This window comes from Triticum urartu, chromosome 4 (assembly GCF_003073215.2).
Source record: "Triticum urartu cultivar G1812 chromosome 4, Tu2.1, whole genome shotgun sequence".
NCBI classification, from domain to species: Eukaryota; Viridiplantae; Streptophyta; class Magnoliopsida; order Poales; family Poaceae; genus Triticum; species Triticum urartu.
This window is the reverse complement of record NC_053025.1, coordinates 199,654,870-199,661,296: the sequence shown is the minus strand read 5'-3', so window position 1 is coordinate 199,661,296 and position 6,427 is coordinate 199,654,870.

Sequence of the window (6,427 nt, the reverse complement as noted above, 5' to 3'; positions counted from 1 at the left end):
GTTTCTTTTAAATCTTGCTCCATTCTCTGCCATCCTCTCATAATTGTTTTCAATTGTGAGATTTCTTTTCACCCATCCGGAGCAATTCAGGAGTCTTTTCAGTTTGATTCTCGGAAGGCCATCATTTCGGGTTTATTCATTCTCAGCTTTCAGCTATTGTTCTTCAAATCTTACTGGTGCATCATTCAAATATCCTCTAATCAGCTCATGATCTCTTCGTTCTCATGTATCTACATTCCCATAAGTATCTTCATTCGTTTTTCCAATTCTTCCCGGTGATTTCTGCCTTTTGCTATGTTCATTTTCAATTCTTATGGTGGTTCATTCAAGATTTCTCTTCCTTCGTTGTCATATCAATTCATTCGTTATGTCAAATTCTACCGGTGGTTCATTCAAGACCTTCTCAAGTTTGCGCTATATCTATCTTAATCCTTTCAACGAGAATAAATAGTATGCCAAATTAGCTATTTGTCATCAATTTAATTGATGAAGGATAAGCATAATGTAATTCTTATTCTTGTTTCATCAAGTAAATTCAATTCCTTATTCCGGAGGTTCATCAAGTTCTCGGTTTTCAATTGTTTCATCTTTTTTTATTTTCCCGAAGTTCCAAGCTCTCGCAATTATATCACCACAGAGATCCATCTAAATCATTATAAGGCTTCACCTTGTGTTGTCAACTTCTCTTTCTTTTATCATCATTTTGTTACCGGAGTTCTTCACGGAGGCTCTACATGGTGGTTCGCCAAGGATTCCTTTCATTCTTCAATTGTTCTTCAAGATTTCTCTCAGAGCTAAGATCCACCAATCTATACTCTAATATAAACATGGTGCTCAACACATGTTTTGTCTTGAGGAGTTTAAGCATTCTTCATCTTGCATTTCTAAGTGCAGTTCTTCATATCTCATCTTTTGAGGTGGTGTTATGTCATTGGTGATAATTTTCCTTCGTGTTCATGATTGACAAGTTGTCCGGAATGACATATTTTAAACCCATCATTTTCAATCCGTTCATGAGATCCTTTGAAACCCATCAATCTCTTCATTGGAGTTATCTTGGGTTATATTTCACCTAAAGCTTTCCCTAAGGATTGTTGATATTTATGGTGTTTATAAATGACCCTAGTTCTTCATTTATCCACCCGGTGAGATAAGTTTCGCATCTCCTTGTTCATATCAATCCAATCTATTGTTTCCGTCAATGGTAGAATTTCACCTCATAGTTTCGAGATGTTTTTCCATAAGTCCATATCAAGCTTACTCTTTTCGTTGTGGGTTTTCCAACAACTCCGTTCGACCCTCCTCCTAAGGATACCTTTTCAAGATCTTTTGTGGCAAAAGTTAGCATTTTCTTCCCCTTTCTCCTATTTCAATTATCCGTCTTCTATTTCTTCCTTCCGGAGGCATTGTGATGTTGCTCTTTTCTATCATCATCTCAAGTTGTGAGGACCGTGTTCTTTTTCTTTGCTTATTCACTTAACTAGAGTGTTGTGTCTATTATTCCTCTTCTAACCGGAGTCTTATCGTAATTGATCCTTTTCGTCCTATCAAGTCTTGCATCTATTTTAACCGGAGTGCTATACGAATTTGTTCTTCATTGTTACTCTTCCCTAACGGAGTGTTTTCAACCTCGTTCATCTCCATTGTATTCTTTTCTCGAAGTTGTTCAACCTCTAAAGGTTCTTTGGTTTCACTCATTTGTCAAAGAAGCAACTTAGTTTTGCCCCTTCCTTATCCTCTTCTGTTTCCCTCCGGTGCCATTCTAGATCTCGGGACGAGATCCTCTTGTAGTGGTGGAGTGTTGTGACGCCCCGAGACCGATGCGACAGGTGTCCTCCGGTTATTCGTTGTTGTTGCCTTGTCATTTGCTTGCGTGTTGCATTTCATCATGTCATCATGTGCATTGCATCATCATGTTTTCAAACTTGCATCCGTTCTGGTTCCCCAGTTCCGTCTGTTGTCCGTTCTGAGCCCAGACACACTTGCAAGCGCCCGCGGTACCTCCAAAATATTATTTTATAAGTGGTCGGAAAATGTTCTCGGAATGGGTTGAAAGTTGGCATGCGGTGTTGTTATGTTGTTAGTAGGTCGCCTGGCAAGTTTCATCGCATTCGGAGTATGTTTGACACCCCAACGTTAAACTATAGCGGCATTATAGCCGGGCAAACGTCGGACGTTTCGGTCTCCGAAAACCTTGCCAGGCTGCACTTCTCTTCTCTCCTGTTAGCCCATGGCCTTCTACACAGTCCACCTAGGCCGAGCCTACCCCTATTTGCGCAGTGCTTGTACCCCTCTCGCGCGCCCAAAACTGTCTCGGACCCGACCTGGACAGTCGCCACCGTTGGACTCAGATCATCCCCAAACATCTACAAAACGTCTCCATTTTCTTATTTGGACTCCCTAACTATTTTATTCATGACCGTCCGATTGCGATCGTAGGGACGTGATAGCCTCTACCCTAAATCCCTTTGCGATATAAATAGTGGGCAACCCTAAAATCTAGGGACTTTGTCCCATCCACCAAATCCCACTCGTCTCCGCCGCCACCCACTCATCATCGCCATCGGGATCCTCCCAGATCCGTCCACCCATTCCTAGCCGATCCCGACCAACTCCCTCATTTTCAGCTCCGGGCCAATCTCCTGCCTCGCCCTCAGTCCCGCAGGACCAACACCTCGCGCCACCTTGCCGTCGCAAGCTTCACCGGAGATAAGCGCCGCTGGCCCTTCTTCTCTCTCCCATGCTCCTCCCGATTCTCCCTCTCATCTCTCCGTCTCTTGTCCGTCTGTTGCAGGAGCTTCCGCAGAACGGACATCGTGAATCGAGCCTGCTCCGCACCGAATCCGACCTCCTCCCATTCCCCTGCTTCGGATCTGGTGCTCCACACCTCCTTCCTTGCGCCCTATCGTCCCTACCGTTCATCACCATGGCCACAACAAGTTCAAGCTGCACCACCCGTTGCTACTCGTCGAGTCGTCCCGCGCTCCAACTACCAGGAACTGGCTCCCCCTCGTCAGGACCTCTGGGATCCGTCCGTTTTGCCGCCCAAGACCTCGTCGAGTCCCTCGATTTGTCCGCACCAAGTCCTGCTTCCGCTTGGCCCTGCTCCTGCGCATGAGGACCAGTGCCATCGCAGTCCCGCTGCTGCGTCTTCTATTCGAGGGAGACGAGCGCCACGACCTCTGCTTCCCCTACATTGAGCACGCTCATCCCAAGCGTTGACCGCCCGATCCAGCTTCCTCGTGCCCGCGCCTGGGCCGCGTCTTGCATATCGCACGCCTCGGCCCCGCCTCCCGTGCAAGTCAGCCCAGCCCCAGCTCCACAGCCGCGGCCTGCCAGCTCATTCCGACTCGGCCCCTCTCCAGATCGCCCGCGCCTGGGCCTCCTTGCACAAGGCCCAGTGCACACTCCTCACCCCAGCCGGCCCAGTTCGCCTCTGCGTCATCGTGCCAAGCCCATGGGTGAGCAGTCCCTCCAGCCCTCTCCTGTACCCTTGGCCTAGTCAGATTCGGCCCATGTATTCTTTTTTCCATGCGCTACGAATTTTGCTATTTACAGAAAAACTACATATTTACAGAAAACCCCCCTAACTTCATGCATTTAATAACTTCACAACCGTGCATTGGATTAAAACAATTTATATATGAAATATGCTTAGTTTTTCATCTAGTTTCATAATATGTCATTTTCATCCATGTTTAAAATTTTTAAACTGTTGTTTGCATTAATTTGCTTAAATAACTTGTTAAGATGATTTAATTCATAACTAAATAACCGTAACTCCGAATTTAATAAACTTTATATGTAAATGGGGTGGAAAAATGCCTAGTTTAACATGGTGGCTTCACCTTGCATGTTTAACAATTCTAAAATTGTGTTTAGGGTATATCAGTACCAAATCCATAAATATGCACATGAGGTTTTTCCGGACTTGTTGCTTGTTGTTCCGGCCTCATTTAAACTTGCCTAGATAGGTAGTTTTACTATGCTTCACCCCTTGCCATGCTAAACAACATTTAATATTGTTGAGTACATAAACGAGATCAAACTAAATAACTTGAATTTGGTGTTCCGTCAATATGCAACGGAGTTGCATATTGAGCTCCACTTAATTTGTAGGATTGCCTGTGCACTTTGCCATGCCATGCTTCATTAATCCGGACATGCATCATACTTGGTTGTGCATCATGCCTTGTTCATGTGTTGGTTGTTTACTATGTTATTTGCTCCTTTCCGGTGTTGCTTCTTCGGGTTGGTTCCGATAACGTCGTGTGGTGAGGATTCGTTCGACTACGTCCGTTTGTCTTCTTCTTGGACTCGTTCTTCTTCCTTGCGGGATTTCAGGCAAGATGATCATACCCTCGAAATCACTTTTATCTTTGCTAGCTAGATGCTCGCTCTTTTGCTATGCCTATGCTATGATACCTACCACTTGCTTATCATGCCTCCCATATTGCCATGTCAAACCTCTAACCCACCTTGTCCTAGGAAACCGTTGATTGGTTATGTTACCGCTTTGCTCAGCCCCTCTTATAGCGTTGTTAGTTGCAGGTGAAGATGGAGTTTGTTCCTTCTTGGAACATGTTTTACATGTTGGGATATCACAATATCTCTTATTTAAATAATGCATCTATATACTTGGTAAAGGGTAGAAGGCTCGGCCTTATGCCTGGTGTTTTGTTCCAGTCTTGCCGCCCTAGTTTCCATCATACCGGTGTTATGTTCCTTGATTTTGCGTTCCTTACGCAGTTGGGTTATAATGGGAACCCCTTGACAGTTCGCCTTGAATAAAACTCCTCCAGCAAGGCCCAACATTGGTTTTACCATTTGCCACCTAGCCTCTTTTTCCCTTGGGTCGGCCAACCCAAGGGTCATCTTTATTAAACCCCTGGGCTAGTGCTTCTCTAAGTGTTGGTCCAACCCAGAGCACCGTGCGGGGCCGTCCCATGGCAACTTGGGTTACGTTGGCTCCCGTACGCTTAGCTTATCCGGTGTGCCCTCAGAACGAGATATGTGCAACTCCTATCGGGATTTGTCGGCACAGCGGGTGGCCTTGCTGGTCTTGTTTTAGCATTGTCGAAATGTCTTGTAACCGGGATTCCGAGCCTGATCGGGTATTCCTGGGAGAAGGAATATCCTTCGTTGACCGTGAGAGCTTGTGATGGGCTAAGTTGGGACACCCCTGCAGGGTTTTGAACTTTCGAAAGCCGTGCCCGCGGTTATGGGAAGATGGGAATTTGTTAATGTCTGGTTGTAGAAAACCTAAAACTTATCTTAATTAAAATGCATCAACCGCGTGTGTAACCGTGATGGTCCCTTTCCGGCGGAGTCCGGGAAGTGAACACGATGTTGGAGTTATGCTTGAACGTAAGTAGTCTAGGATCACTTCTTGATCATAGTTTCTCGAACGTGCTTTGCCTTCTCTTCTCGCTCTCTTTTGCGTAAGTTTAGCCACCATATATGCTAGTGCTTGCTGCTGCTCCACCTCACATACCTTTTACCTACCCATAAGCTTAAATAGTCTTGATCGCGCGGGTGTGAGATTGCTGAGTCCCCGTGACTCACAATTTACTTCCAAACCCAGATTGCAGGTGTCAATGATACCATGCAGGTGACGCAACCGAGCTCAAGGAGGAGCCTGATGAAGATCTTGTTCATTGTGTTGTTTCATTTCCAGTTGATTAGTAGTGGAGCCTAGTCGGGGCGATCGGGGATCTTTTGCATTAGGGGTAGTCTTCTTTTATTTTGGTTCCGTAGTCGGACCTTGATTGTATCTGGTTGATGTAATGCTATAATCATGTATTGTGTGAAGTGGTGATTGTAAGCCAACTCTGTACCTCTTACTTATTCAGTACATGGGATGTGTAATGATTACCCCTCTTGCGACATTGCTTACAATGCGGTTACGCCTCTAAGTCGTGCTTCGACACGTGGGAGATATAGCCGCATCGTGGGCGTTACACTGGCGGCACTGGGGGGAAGGGTACGAGGGAAGAGGGGATCGGTCCAAGGGTGCTTGCGGGGATGGGCCTACTGGCTGACTTGGCTGGGGAAGGTTGGGCCGGTGAGAGGCCCAGTTGGGCTGGACTCTCTTCTCCCTCTCTCTAATTTTCTTTAACAGAACAGCACTAGAGATAAAGAAAAGGAAGAGGGGGGTTAGGGAAAGGAATTTGGGCAAGATGTTGATTTTCCCGGACTCGCAAAAATGCGCTGGTTCCAAGAAAAATAGAAAAAAGGCATGATTGAAAGATGTAAATTCAAACTCATTTCAATTTAATTCAAATGGGTTTGAACTAGGACTTGGTAAAAGGAAGGTCCAAAAATGTTCGGATTTTTGGAGGAACCCCGGTAAAAGGGAAAAGAATTATTGGGTAAGGTTTGGGGATCAACTCGAAGCAGAAAAGGCATGGGGTTATTTTTGCAAGTG